General features: G+C 50.2%; 1 long non-coding RNA gene across 1 annotated transcript; it reads left to right on the top strand.

The window, feature by feature from the left end:
• Positions 1-823: 823 nt before the first annotated feature.
• On the top strand, positions 824-3,178 carry LOC139828662 (uncharacterized). Its single transcript, XR_011740583.1, has 2 exons — positions 824-886; positions 1,545-3,178. It is a non-coding gene; the product is annotated as an uncharacterized lncRNA (long non-coding RNA).
• The last annotated feature ends 11,945 nt before the right edge of the window (positions 3,179-15,123 follow it).

Raw genomic sequence — 15,123 nt, 5'->3', positions numbered from 1 at the left:
CTGATTGGGCGGCTACGCACCTCAATTTCCCTTCTCCCGCCTATCACCATCCCTCTGTGTTTGCCCGCGCTGCGCTCCGCTCCGCCCCTCAAGTTTTCTCGCGCGATCTGATTGGCCCGCTCTGCATCTCCATTCGCGTTCTCTCCGCCCACTCCCCGCTCCTGGAGCCCCGAGGCGATTTGCAGATTCCGTGCGGCTTTTGCTTCTGTTTAATTTCTGTTCCCGGTTCTAGTTCTTTCTCTATTTCTGCGTCTATTTCTTTTTCCCGGCAGCCCCTTGGGAGCCCTCGGGTGCTCTATTTGCATATATAAATACATATATAAATATATATAATATATATGGAAACTATACAGAAATATATATAAATGTATTTATATAAATATGTCAATACTAAATACTTATGAATATAAAGATACACGTAAATACATGTATAAAATTATAAACATATATTTAAATGCATATGTTTGCATATAAATCGCCCCGGGGCGATTTGCATATTCGATGCGGCTTTTTGTTCTATTCTCTTTCTATTCGGCCCCATTTCTTTCTATTTATGTTCTATTCCCATTTCTATTTCTTTTCTTCTCTGTTTCTTTTTCCCGGCAGCCCGGGCGGCCGCTGCTCTTCTCATTTGCATGTCCCCGCCCTTGGGGGGGGCAGAAGCGACCCTGGTCGCGGAGTATCATTGCGCATGCGCAGTTTCTGCGCTGCAGAACGGTATTTCTGCCACCAAGCGGCAGCACAGCGCGCGTTTCTAGGAGCGCCACTGCGCATGTGCGAAGCCGCGACTGCAGTATCGGAATCAGCCACCAGGGGGCAGCACCAGAAAACGAAATGGCAGAAGCACAAACCCCCGAGGAGGGACAGAAATGGGAACAATTGCGAAGTACGAATTCCCAGGGAAAACAACTGCCGTGGGGCTGGGCTGCAGACAAGCGAGGGGGTGGGGAGGACAGAGTGGGGGGGGAAACAAGGGGTGCTTTGGGGGGGGTGCAGGTGCCCCAGGGTCCGCAGGCAGAGGGGCTATGGGGGGGCGCAGTGCGGAACGCAGGGGCTGGAGGGAAGAGAGGAGGGAGTGGGGACACGAGAGTGGACGGCATAGGCTGGGGGGGTGGGGGCTCTCACCGGGAAAGAACACGCGTGGGGCACGTTTGGAGAGCAACCATTTGGGGAGGGGCAGAGACACGGGGAAGACTGTGCAAGTAGAAAGGTGCACGGGGTGGGTGGGGGTGGAAGGGACGTGTGCGGGGGTGACCTGCAGCGGGGGGGTCCATCCAGACCAGACGACTCACCCGGGACAACCCGCAACCCAGCTGCACACATCCAGGAGGATGTTGCTTTCCCAGTAGACCCAGATTGTTCTTTTTATTTTTCCCCCCCATTGCAGACCCAAATTCAGGGTGTTCAGGGTATTCTTATGCCACCGTGGTGTCTGCCGCTCTGTGTGCCCAGCCCCCCCAGGGGAAAGACCCTGTTTGGGCGAATTGGCCCCAAATCATGGTGGGAAAAATCAGGGTCCCCACATTGACATCCGCTTTTTTCAGGGGGACCCTCACATCACATCCCCCACTCACCTGCTCCCCCACCCGCATCGCCGGCCCCTGCTCACGCTGGGGCGCCGCAAGTGACACCATCACACAACACAAGGGAAACGGCCCCAACAGGCAGCTCATTGTGTCATTTACTCTCATTGTGTCATTTACACGTGCACGTACCACAACCCCCAAAAAGTGGAGGGGCTCCCCTAGGAAAACAAAGCGAGGACAGCGCCCCAAACAGCTGCAGCCCCCGGCCCACTGGCCGGCAGCCGCCCCCCGCACGCTGGGGATGGAGGACTGTGCCACGTCTCCCGTTCCGGCGCTGCTCCCCCCACCCGGGCTGGGGGGTCTGCTGAGCATTGGGCGTTCACAGCTCCCCCTCCGAAACACAGGAATTCCACGTTAGAGTTCAGCGTCCCAAAAAAACAGCGCAGAAGAAAGCAGAGGAATTAGTCAGAAGAAGGGACGGGAGAGCAGCTGAGCTAATGGAGGATTCCAGGGAAATGGGCCGCCTCGGAACACGAGGCATCCTTGAAAAACCAGAGAGACTGGAGCAATGCCAGACGGCATTAGGACAAACTGACGCCACTTTGGACGCTGTCGGCGGACAAGGAAACGCTCCCGCTGATGCTAGAGAGCGTCTCGCCCCTTCCCTCCGGCACCACCGCAGGAGACAGCCCCAGCGAGGCTGCAGGACGGGCTCGTGCCACCAGCAGGGTCCGCGCTCACAGATCCGCCACCACAGCTCCTGCCCTCGCAACGCTGCTGCTGCTGCGGCTGCGCGTCTGCGTCGGTCAGTAAAGCTGAAAGCGTGCAGCTCCGGAGAGTGACATTAAAAAGGAAAGAACCAACCACAGTCATTCGCTGACACGAACCTCATGAGGTTTGACAAGAGGTGTAACCGTCAGCCTGCTTTTTCCTTCAAGGACAGGAGTCAGTTCGGTTGATCAAAGAACAACTCTGATCTCACCTGTCTGTGCTTCTGCCCCACACCCAGACTGGAGCCCTGCGGGAAACTCGGGCAGCTCTCACCTTGTCCCGCAGCAGTGGCAGCGTGTCAGGCACCAAACCCAGACCTCGGGCCTGAGTGCGCAGAGGGGAACGCTGGGGACCATGGGGACGGTCGCTGTAGTGAACCCAACCAGAAGACTAGTGAACAGTTGAGGAGCCAGTGATCGATAGAACAGTTAACCTGAGAAGGCACAGGCCTCTGCTGTGCTGTGCTGCATGTACAGCTTGGCCTTCAGGTGTGCGTTGTGCTGTGCATACAGCTTGGTCACAGCACAAACGTAGCTGACTTCCTGTGACAAAGGAGCCTGTAGGCAATTCCTACTTGGCACTGGTGATGACGTGTATTTGTTTTTATCTTACATTGAAGCAGCATGTTCTCAAGTGAACGTTCTCTTGTTTGACAGTAAGAGGACAAATAGAATCATTTGATTGCAAGAAAATCCTGTAAGAGCTCTGAAGATGTCAGCAGAACCTCCTCATAGACAAGAGCTGCACTGCGGGCTGTGCCTCCTCTGCAGGTCTCTGATTCTGCACCATGTGATGTTCCCAGCATCTGAAGGAATGTAAGATTATACTATGCTCTTTTTCCTTCTAGTGTTAGCTTCAATAAATGGAATTTTTATCAATAATTTACAGAGTCTGAATGCCTTTCTTAGTGGATTCACAATGAATATTAGGCCTGGTGCGTTACGGTTACTAATGCCAGGGAAGGGTTCACAGTGTACCATGTAGGGTTTGGAGCTTGTATTTTATTATTTAGGGCCTTAGACTTCCCCATTTAACACAGTAAGCCCTAAAGTGATAAACTACAATTCTCGGAACCCAAGCAGTCATTGGGGATTTAAAGTTTATGGACGAGATTGGATTTTTACATCTGGCACTCTGATCACTAAATGAGTAAACAGTAAACCCTGATAAATACAGAGCTGCACAAAAAAAAGCAACAAACTGTCACTACTGAGTGAGAAACCACTGAAAACCACACACTCTAAACCACAAACCATAAATGAAAAACTCTGAGCACTCAGTTTTAAGCAAGAAATGCCAAACAATATGTGAGTAGGAAAACGGTAAAGAGAAAAATAAAAAGAAGGTGGGAACTTTTGCCTGGAACTTCCCAAGTTTCACCCTCATTCGGAAGGGCAGCAGAATGGGAATGCACACACACCACAAGCACTTCACAATTGCTGTTTGGTTTCAGCCACCCTTCGTAAGGGGTCGTATGTAAGAATCATCGATCCACTCTACTAAGCTGCACTTCCACTAAACCTACCCACAACGCAATGAGCGCTAAATGTCCATTACAGACAATTAATTTAATGTCTGTGGCCCCCTCAGCTCTGCAGGCAAAACTCCAGAGGCAGCAACACCTGTAATCACCAACCAGCCTCTCCTTAAGGGAAGGGGTCCCTGCTGAGAGAGAGAAGTGTTTGTAACAAAAGGCAACACCATTCCTGCAGTCACCAACACCATCCCAAAAGCCTCTGACCAGTAAATCCCACTCTAAAGACTAACCAGAAAATGCCTCACAGAGTTGCCAGAAGAATGGTAAAACATTGCAGCTGGGAAGATACTTTTTATTATGGAAAACAGACTGGTTTTTTTGCCTATTACTCACATGACGAACATTTGTAGTCCAAGGTACCTAACCACTTGGCACATCAAGCAAATTCCCGTTGCCAGGCTTGTACATCAGTCACTAAACGCCCGAACTTCAGCCTCCCCGACACAACTTCCCGCTCCCTCCACCCAGCAGTACCCAGATTGCCACACAATCTCATCCCCAGCCAGGGCACCACTCCCTGCCACCCCCAGCCTGCCCCACCTGCCATGCAGCCCCAGCACTTCACTGCGTCCACACTGCGAGTCAGAGCTTGTCCATAGTGCCCGGCCACGCACCCTGCAGAGCTCCAATCTGTGGTGCTCCTTCAACAGCCAGACTCTGCTTCAGTACCTGCAAAAAACAGAACAGTTGTTACCAAGAGGCCAAGCAACTGCACAGCCCTTCCAGAACTATCCTAAGTCAAGGCCTAGAATTGCTCCCACAAATACAATTGACCCTCTGTGCTGCTTCGCCATGTTCTCAGGCTCTACTTCATCACCAGGATGCCACAGCAGTCCCCAGAGATGCTCAGGCCTGCTCGGGCACGCAGTTATCCCCAGCCCATGGCACATGGCTCTCCTCAGGGCAACTGTGGCACAGGCTCTGCAGCACTGGAAGTGTCTGCCTCACCTGGCATAACAATGCACACAAGTCAAAAAGGAGAAATGAGTGGTCCCTGCTGACTTAGCCACCCCCTCATTCACTACAAGTAGTAGAAGAGAAGCAAAGATTCCAGACCACAAAGTGACCACCCACCACTGCGCCCAACGGTGCCACACGTTCCGTGAGCTGTCACCAGAACTGCTCCTCTCATCCACCCCGGAGCAGGGAATCCAGACGGTCCCCTCCAGCCCTCCACCTTCCACATGCAATCTGTGCTGCTTCACCTAGCACAGCACTAGCTCTTCTTTCACAGAAAACACAGGCACATGACATCAAAAGCACCCACCTTTAGGCCATCTTCAGACTGCTCAGAAAGCAGCATTCAGCAAGGGGTTAAAAACCCACAGCCTTTAAAAACTCCAAACACTGAAGAGACTCAGCTAGCAGGAAAGACTCTAAACAAGGAAGTGAGAGAAGCAGGGTTTTGCTTCCCTCGCGCCGCTTGAGAGGCAACACAAGTGTCCCAACTCAAACAGACCTCGCTAGAAACTCCCAGTGACAGAGCAGCGTGCCACAAAGCAGTCGGGTCCAGGTTTGTGCTGCACACGGGCAGAGGAGGAGCAGAAAGAGGCTGATGAAGGGAGGACATTGGTTTGCATAGATAGATCCACCAGGAAACTGGGTTTGATGCCAGTGTCACAAGTACAATTCAAGCCGCACCACGAGGGAACCCTGCCCGGGCACCGGAAGCAATGCTAAAACGGTTTACTGCACTGCCATGGGGTACAAGGGATGATGGCAGCTCCAGGCTGCCACACCACACACAGGCAGGTTGCACATCAGTGGGAGCTCTGTCCCAGCAGGGTGCTCAGTCTCTGCGTGCTCTCATGGGTGGCTGGCTGCTGCTGGGTGTCTGGGTAAACAGCAAAGCAATGTGTGACTCACTGGCACACTCAGGACTGGGGAGTCCCATGGCTTTGGGGCAGCTGCATGGAGCAAGCAGGGCTCAGGGAGGCTCAGCAGAAACCTTCATTACTCGGGCAGGCATCCTCGCTCTGTGCCTAGTGGTTGGAAGGCCTCAGTGTGTCTGGGGCTGCCCTTCCTCCAGCCTATCTTCCTACTTCCCCCAGTCCTCGGGTTACTAATTTGATAAGGCAGTTCGTACCTGGTGGGCAGGACTGCCACAGCCAGACCAGCCGGCCCCGGGGCAGAGGACGCACCAGCTGCGGCGGGGCAGCAACGGGCTCGAAGGGAAAACCCCCTGCGCTCCCGGCAGGGTCTGCCTTGCGTACATGGGGGCCGAGACCTGCAGCGCTCTGCCGGCACAGGGCGTTCCCAGGGCTGCACCACGGGAGGGTTTCGCTTCGCTGGCCCCAGCGCCGCCCCCGGACTCCGCTCCGAGCAGCCCCAACCCGAGGCCCGCACCCCACCCTCCCGCTGGCTGCAGCTCCAGCACTGCAGGCACGGGCAGACCAGGCAGAGGCGGCGAGCAGCGCCGGCAGCACGGTGCCGAACCGCTCCCGGTACCGAAAGACCCGCAGCGCGGCCGCCGCCGCTGGCTCGCACATGCGCACTGGGGCCGCGGCGCAGCGGCGTGTCAGCGAGTGGGGGGAGCTGCTGCACCGCGTGTCGCACCGCGGAGCCGCTCCGGGACGGCCCGTCCCGCCGCAGGGCGGAGCACCGAGAAGCTGACAGTCTGTTACGGAGCTGAGCGGGAGGAAGGAGCGGCGAACACAGCCACTCACTTGCGGAGCATGGCGAGCTTCCGCAGCGAGTTGTGCCGAGGGCAGCGGCGCTGCGCTACTGGCAGCGGCCGAGGGAGGGCAGCACTGAGCACGCGGTAGCCGCAGCAGAGGTGGTGCTCAGCCGGCGGCACCGCGCATGCGTGACGGGGCGGGCTGGGACACCGCGCCGGGCCCCGCGGCTGGCCGGTGAGTGCCGCGGCCGTACTGCACATGCGTACACCATCCCCGCACAGCCGAGAATTGAGCTCCACGGCAGCGCTCGGGGGGACGCGGAGCCGCGCGTGTGTGGGAAGGCGGGCGGCAGCACACCGGGATCAACCCAGGGCGGAGCAGGGGCGCGGGCACTGCGCATGCGTGCCGCCAGCTGCCGTGCCCCGTGCGCGCGGCGGCAGCACCGCGCATGCGCAGAGAGGTAGGCACGGAGGGACGGGGAGCTGCGCAGAGGAACGGAGACAGAATTTGCACCGCTGCAGGAAACCTCGTGGAGTCCGGCCGACTGCGATGTGCCCGCAGTGTCCGCGGCCAGCAGGCACTCTCCAGCACCACCCCACTGCCTTGGTATCCGTTGTGGCAGTAATTTGTGATTTGCTGCTTACTGACACACATAGTAAAAGGCATCGCCCTGTAAAAGCATAAAGGAATGCAAAAACCAAAACCCCTGCACAAAAGCACAAGAAACCAAATTTAGTGGACAAACACACACGAATCTGTGCCTCCACCCCCATTTTGAAGACTACCACAACATTTGGGTTTGCTGCAAGAAAGAAATCAGACTCACCAGTCACTGCAGGTTAACCTTTCAGGAGGCTGCCCTGTCCGCATTTTTGGCGTAGCCATGTCACCCCTCCTGCAGTTCAGGCATGCGTAAGCAGATCTGCTTCTTCAAACACTTGTCTGATTACCTCCTGCTCATTGCTTCAGATCAGACCACAGAGCAGAATGCTGGCTGGCACCAGGGCCAAGATATGAACCCCCCAAAACAGCTGACTCTTTAGGGTTCAGGGCTTACAATTTATTATCTAAGCATTTGGACCTTATCATTTAGCATTAAGCTGTAAACCCTGAACTTTAAGTGTTAAACTACGTATCTTGGAACCCAAATGATTGTTGGTGCTTTGCAATTTATAGATAGGGTTAGATTTTAAATCTTATGTCCTGATCAGTAAATAAGTAAACCACATGCCCTGATTGATAGATGCGGAGTCCCAGAGAATAAAGTAAAAAACCATAGCCCCTGAGCAAGAAACTGTAAACAATTAACTTAAAAGAACTGATGGAACCTTCATTTTTGAGCAATACACACCATAGCACATAAAAGAAAGAAAACGGTAAGATGCAGCTGAGGAGTTTTTGCCCACAGGTTTTGAAGTTTCTGCTTCCTCTGGAAGTGTAGCAGAGCGGGATACGCACCAGGAACGTGTTACACGTGTTGCTTATACATCTCATTTTAGCCACCATATGCAAGAATCAGTCCACAGGATTAGAGTAAGATGCATTTCCACTAAACATACCTGCATCACCACCAACACCGACTCATCTCCACTACAGACAACTAACATCATAATTTTGGTCCTCTCAGCTCCATGGTCCAACTCCCAGAGGCAGTGTCCCTGGAAATCACCTGCTGATTTACACTGTCTTGTCATCGGCCGGCACTGCCAGGCAGGTTGGCCCACGGCAGAGCCCTGAGCGCCACAGCCCTGTCCTGCTCCCGCTGCCTTCCTCCCCACAGCGCCCAGCTGCACCCCCTGGGCCCCAAAGTCAGGACCAAGGGACAGCCATGTCACATCTGCCCTCCCGGCAGACCCAGCACCCAGTGGGCCTGGGCTCCAGCGGGCACCTCTGCTCCCCGGCAGCCACCGCGCACGGGAGCCACCCCTGAGCCAGCAGCTGCCTGAGGTCCTGCTCACCGGCCTGGCGTCCCTGACCCCGGCGTCCCTGCCCCAGCATCCCTGACCCTGGCATCCATGCCTCAGCATCCCTGACCCCAGTGTCCGTGCCTCAGCATCCCTGACCCCAGCGTCCCTGCCCCAGCATCCCTGACCCTGGTGTCCACCCCTCAGCATCTCTGACCCCGGCATCCATGCCTCAGCATCCCTGACCCCAGCGTCCCTGCCCCAGCATCCCTGACCCCGGCGTCCCTGCCCCAGCATCCCTGACCCTGGTGTCCGTGCCTCAGCATCCCTGACCCCAGCGTCCCTGCCCCAGCATCCCTGACCCTGGTGTCCGTGCCTCAGCATCCCTGACCCCGGCGTCCCTGCCCCAGCATCCCTGACCCTGGCGTCTGTGCCTCAGCATCCCTGACCCCGGCGTCTGTGCCTCAGCATCCCTGACCCCAGTGTCCCTGACCCTGGTGTGTCCCTGCCCCGGTGTCCTTTCCCCGGTGTGTCCCTGGCCCTGCTGTGTCCCTGGCCCTGGTGTGTCCCTGGCCCTGGTGTGTCCCTGGCCTCCCCTGCCCTCTGCCACACCGCTCCCAGGCACTGCACATGTGCTGGCCACAAATGGAGGAGGGCATGCTCCTGGGCACCGTGAGGTAAACTGAGACCTCGGTCGTCTGTTTTCTGTCTCACACGAGATTCCGTGAGGATTAAGGCAGCCTCTTCTGTCTTCTACTTGCCAATCTGAATATAGCACATGCAACTTAAATAACTGTAAACCTGAGGAATACATTACTTTAAGAGTTGTATGTTTTTCCCAAATCTATACACTAGGCAGAGAAAGTCAAGACTGAAACTACACAACAGCATGTGGTTTCAGCACAATTCCTCTTATGTGCAGTACTTTGCAAAACTAACACCCTTAAGTTGCACCAGATACTTTAACCACATCTTGCACAGTAAACAATTTTCAGTGGTTGGTATTTCAAAGAAAAGCAAGAACAACTGAATGCTCTTCAAGGTAAATGGATTCGATTTTTTGAAAAGACTTCACACAGCAATGTAGAAAGAAGGACTCCAAAGATAATTCACCTTCATTAACAGTGCTTTCCCCATCCACACTTTAATATAGTTGCACTCAAACCTTTGCTCATGAAACGAGAAGTATTTATGAGAAGAGACTGACTGTACAGGCCCAGCATCAAAATCATACATGGGCTTAAATACACAGGGAACTTTGACAATGCGTATAATCTGAACCCTGCTAATGAAATCTGTCAACATTACATGCCAAATCCAAGGCACCTTGATTAAAGTGGAAGAGTCAAATTCTAAATGTCTCAAAGCAAATGTTTCAGTTCCTACAAGGCGCAATGGCTGAGGAAGTTCTGGAGTGGTTAATGAGCTGTCCAGAATTGGATCTCCTCCTCCACACCGACAGACAGGAATTCCCCTTCCCTCTGGGGTACATTCTGTACCATATGGGTACATGGAGGTTGGTTTGAAAGCATCTCTTCCCCCAAGTCTTACTGTTCCACAGGCAGCAATGGTTTAGATACAGGATGGGCTCTCCACCAACATGAAAAAGGAAAGATCCAGTCCACAGTAAAAGTACAATTTCAAACATGACTAAGTCTGTGCATGTCAGTTTTCAGACCCATAGCTTGGCTGGGAAAATGAACACTTAGAAAAATATAAACAGAATTTTCAGATTTTTAACATTTCATTTGCAGCCAGATAAGATGCATACTTGTTTCTTGCTATTTCAGCCATTAGTGACAAGAAGAGTAATGTCATCTAACTATTGAGTTTTTTATCATCATACTAAATGCAAGTGCAATGCAAGACAATGAAATATATGCTGCATGTAGACTTGCCAATAATTGTTCCAGCTAATTTTTCCATTCTTTTATTGGAAATTCCATCCCTTTACTGGAAAGTGAACGGAGTAGTAGCTCTGTTAAGGAAAAACGGAGCAGAAAAGATCTAATCGAAGCAAAGCGGGATGCAAAGTATTGTGCAGCACAGGTAGCTGAGTGGCAGCCTCAGTGAAGCTGCAGACTGTACCTCACTCTTACACATCACAATCCACTGGGCTCCTGAGGAAGGCTTGCTGTAAAACTTGCCTAGCTCTCTTATTTTCCACGTCTTTCTGGGCAATGGTGTCAAGAGAGACTGCCCAATGTCCCTACCTGACAAAGTACTCCAGCCTGTCTTCAGACTTCTCTCCCATATAGTTCTTTAGCTTCCCTATTCTCTTAACACTGAAACCTTTTCAAAATTAATCTCACTTAGTGTCCCAGCACAAGTCCCTGATTTTGTCTGTCCCCTCTGCACTACTTCATTGCAATCTCATCACCAAGAACTCCAAAAGAAACATGATTTTTATTCTTACAGGTCTCCTCCTTTTCCAATTCTGAAAACTCCGTAGAGCTGCAACTCTTTTCAGCATTTCTTCTCTTTCAATGTCACTTGTTCTCATTTATACTGCACCCTCTCCAGCATCTCCTTTTCCAAGGCCTCTCTCATGTGTTTCTTTCTCTCAACCATTTCCCTTTCCTTTACAGCTTTTCCTGCATTCCCATTCACTATATAGATGCAGAGAAATTGTTTTTTAGTCCACGGCTGCTTGGCGATCGAGTGAGTCTCAGGCCCGTTCAGTTCAGCGGAGGTCTATTGTTCGGCCTGGCCACTCTCCTCCATTCCACAATGACAGAAGTCAGGGAGCGAGCCTACAGAAACCATTATCTGCTGTGCATCCTCTGTCTTTGCAGAAAAGGAACTCTGAGAAATCTAAATAGATGGTTTTACCTGGCACTGCGAGAGCAAAAGGTAGAGCAATATTTATGTCTCTCTATAATCACAACTGGGGCAACGTTGAAACCACAAATAAAAATATTCCAGTAGCAATGTCCTAACATCCTGGGTCATTCAAAAGCTGCAACATAGCAACATAACAGATGCTGAGAGGGCACAAAATATTCAAACACTTCTATTTCGATGTTATAAAGGACACATTTATCATTAAGTGTTTGTCACTGAAAGTATTCATAGCAAACTCAGCCACGTGAAATGCATTTTCAAAGTACTAGAAGTCCTGCAGTGGAGTCCCAACACAAAGTTGGGAAAAGCAGATAGAGGACAAACAACACTGGAAATGTGCATGACTCGTGCCCTTTAAGGATTCACCCCAAGGGAAAGGTGGGCACCATTCTACTGGTTTGATCTGACACTAAAGGCTGAGCAACACAGAAGGGCTGGGAACAGCCTCAGCGGTGGTCCTCACGCCAGCACGCGTTTGCCTGTCCAGTTTTATTCACCGGCTACTCCAGAACTGAACCAAGGTCACCTGGCAGTGCCAAGAGGTGGCAAAAATGATCTGTACAAATACTGAGACCCTGCCTGGTTGGATGGGTGAACAGTTTGTTGTTTTATAGGAGGTTTACTCCTACAAAGGGTATGACTGAATGAACTGTACCGAGCCTCAGAAAAACTGGGATGTTCAATAACCTTGTTGTTGCAAAGGAGAGCAAGCAAAGCTGCACAAGTTGCACTAATTACTCCTGCTATATCCCAGCACATTTCAGAGGACTGCACACTGGAAGGCAACATGCACAAGTTTCCGCCCCGCTGTGCTCACCAGAGTACAGCCAGAAGCGTAAGAATCAATTAATATGGGCAAGGAGACAGGAAAAGGGCGAGAAATGCACTTAAACCAGGAACTGGTATCAGGGTCTGTCACAACGTTGCATGACCCTGGATACATTTTTGTCTTCACAATGTTCGGAGTAAGATCGCTATAGCAGGGATTATGGAGATCAGCATTTCTGGACTGCCTCCCTATATAGCAGCCAGAGTCACTGCAAGGCTTGGGGACAAAGGTAAAATACAGTGGTTTTTAAATGACTACAAATCCCGTTGCTGCTGTCTTCAGTCCGGTGGGTCCGGTATACATTAAAGTCTTCCTTAATTCATTTTTTTCATCCCTCAAAAATGAATCATTAGATTTGCCGACAGAGGTATTATGCTGCATTAAATGAGTTGCTGTAGCTGTAAAAACGGGCGAGCTTTTGAACACTCGGGGGCTTTCAAAACAGATGTGGCTGGACCTACATAAAATTAGCTGAGCTAAATACAACTAGAAGGCAATTGCTCAGTTTAGCTAGGTGTGTACTGCTTAGATCATCTCTGAAAGACAAGATAGCTGACAGCTTTGAAGTAAAAGAGAAGTTGTGAAGGGCATAAGAGAGGAGACAATGTTAGGGAAAAGGAACAGGAAGTTTGTTGCCTGTGGAACAGAGAGGCACATGAGGAGTTGTATTATGATATGCCATGGTACCAGTAAGGCTGTTGAGTCCACGGTTTAATCTGAGACTAAAGAAGGGCTCGTGTGTCCAAAAGCCTGACTGCTTTCTCCTCCTGAATCAGCTGATGCAGTATGAGACCTCTACCTACAAATTCTGTTTGTTATGTCCTGGTCTGTTGGCCATGGTCGCGTTCCACTGTCACAGATGTTACGTTCAAGTACATGGAATTCCACAGCTCACTCCCTGTTACATTGCAACCAGCATTAAAACTCCCTTTGTACCAACCACGAGTTGCTCTGCAGGTTTTATATATCTGGACAGTGAGGTCTCTGAAAGCTCTGATGAGCAGGTTCAAGACCAGCATCATACAGATGTCCCTATCAAAGTTGTTCGATATGAGCAGCTTTTAAAAAGCTAGATTAAAAATTTAAAGAAGCCCACTGTAATCCACAGCCTCTGGTCTTGTCCATCTCCATTTATCATCTCTATAGTTCAATGACAATGTTCTCCAGCATGACCCTGCAGCGCATCAGAGCTCTCCTACCGATCACCTGACTCCCCGTCCTTCCTCCTGCCGCAGATGCTCCACAACACGACTCCCGCACCTGTCTCACTTCTTGAGTTTTTCCATTTCTTATTTGGACCAATGCACAGCTTTGATCTGTCTTAACTCTCCAAGTTTAGTTAAGAAGCAATACAATACAAAACTGAACAGAAAAACAGTGTACAAATAGCAATCATTAGGAAAATGCAGCGTTCTCTCCTTTATTTCTATTACTCCTGAACAAAATTCTGTCCTCTCTAATACAAATAATCACAATAGGGTCTCTTTAAGGATTTGCATATAATGTTTGAAGCCTGCCAGTGGCTCTAAATATACCTAAAAAGCTAGAAGGAAAAAGCTCATTAATTTAAGTGAAGCTATGGACTTTAAATGCGGCAGGGCTGGAACCAAAATATTTTCTACTATGCTTTTTGTAATTGCTGGCTTCATAAAGAGAGGTTTACTCTTTGCTGTACCTTTTTCCTAAATGAAACACATTTCCTCAACATATATGCACATAAGTGATATCGTGCTTTATCCAAATGGGCCTCCTGAATGTAAGCCATATCAGTGTTAAGTGCTTAATAACTACAGGTTAAATCCTATGATCTCTCAGCTGGACCATTAAACCCATTAAACATTTAAACAAATCAATTTTCAACTTGTGTACAAGTGGAGTGGGTTTATTTTTTTCAAAGCAAGAATCATGGCACAAATAATTCCGTACTATAGTTTTTATAAAAGCTATAAATTATAAATTTACATGAAAAATAATGGCAGGGATTTCCCACCTACAAAATTTTTATGCTTCCTGTAGCAGAGAACACAGCAATAAAATCCAGAAACTTCTAAATGTTTTACATACTTATGGAAAATAAAAATAAGGCCACAAAAATAGTACTGATAAACTCTAAGGTTCAGAACCCACTCAAACCCACCTGCTTCAGATCCCAAGTGCCAGCCACAACGGCTGCACCCGGGTAAACTGCTCGACCAAACCCACCGTCGCTGGCAAGAGGCCGCATCAAAACACAAACAGTCACCAGCAAAAGCATCAGAAAGAAGCAAAGGGAGCTTAGGCCTTCTTATTATGTCAACAGTGGCTTTTAAAACAACCAACCAAGTGTCCGTCTGTCCACAATTAGTACTAGCTGTAATTAAATGTCTTCCTACGAACAACTAATGTAAAGAATGCAGGGCATGGGTAACGTGATTGCTGTTGCCCAGCCCAGTGAACAGAACTGCTGCATCTGCATTGTGAACAATCTGGAAGCTGTGGGGAAACATTGATGAAAATCCTGATAAAAGACAATGAAAAAATAACCAGACTGTACAGTGAGAAAAGCATGAGATGATGTTCCAACGTGTGCACAGGATAAATAATGCTATGGCCTGTGTGAACTATGCAGCTAGAAAATCATCACTGAGCCACGCCTGATATACATGGACCAATTCACAGGAGAGGGCATTGTCAGACTAATTATGTCCAGCTTCCCAGTATAGCCCCAAAACATTTTAAGAAACCCACTTCATACTGCATATACTGCAAGGTAGCTACACTTGACAGCCCTTGCAACTGTGATGGAAAGTAAACTTAAGGATCAACCTTTTAACATGGGGATATTTTCTTGGAATGACGCACCTGAGACAGCAAACGTACCCAGCAGAGCCAACGTCGATCTGCGAACGTGACACAGCGAGAAGTTGCTTTCTGCAGACTCTCAACAGCAAAACTATCACCCATCTCTTAAGCGGAATTTATAACACTGCAGCCCACAGTCAGCGCGAACAAGGAATCTGTAAGTTAGCACTCCTTTGACTGCTCACTAGATACGCTTCTGTTTACGTCCAGCCTAAGTATTTTTCAGTGCTGTGACAAGACCATTGTCCTACAG

Source organism: Patagioenas fasciata, chromosome 9 (genome assembly GCF_037038585.1).
Source record: "Patagioenas fasciata isolate bPatFas1 chromosome 9, bPatFas1.hap1, whole genome shotgun sequence".
NCBI lineage: Eukaryota > Metazoa > Chordata > Aves > Columbiformes > Columbidae > Patagioenas > Patagioenas fasciata.
The sequence above is the reverse complement of the archived record's forward strand: the minus strand, read 5'-3'. Positions and strand labels throughout refer to the sequence as shown.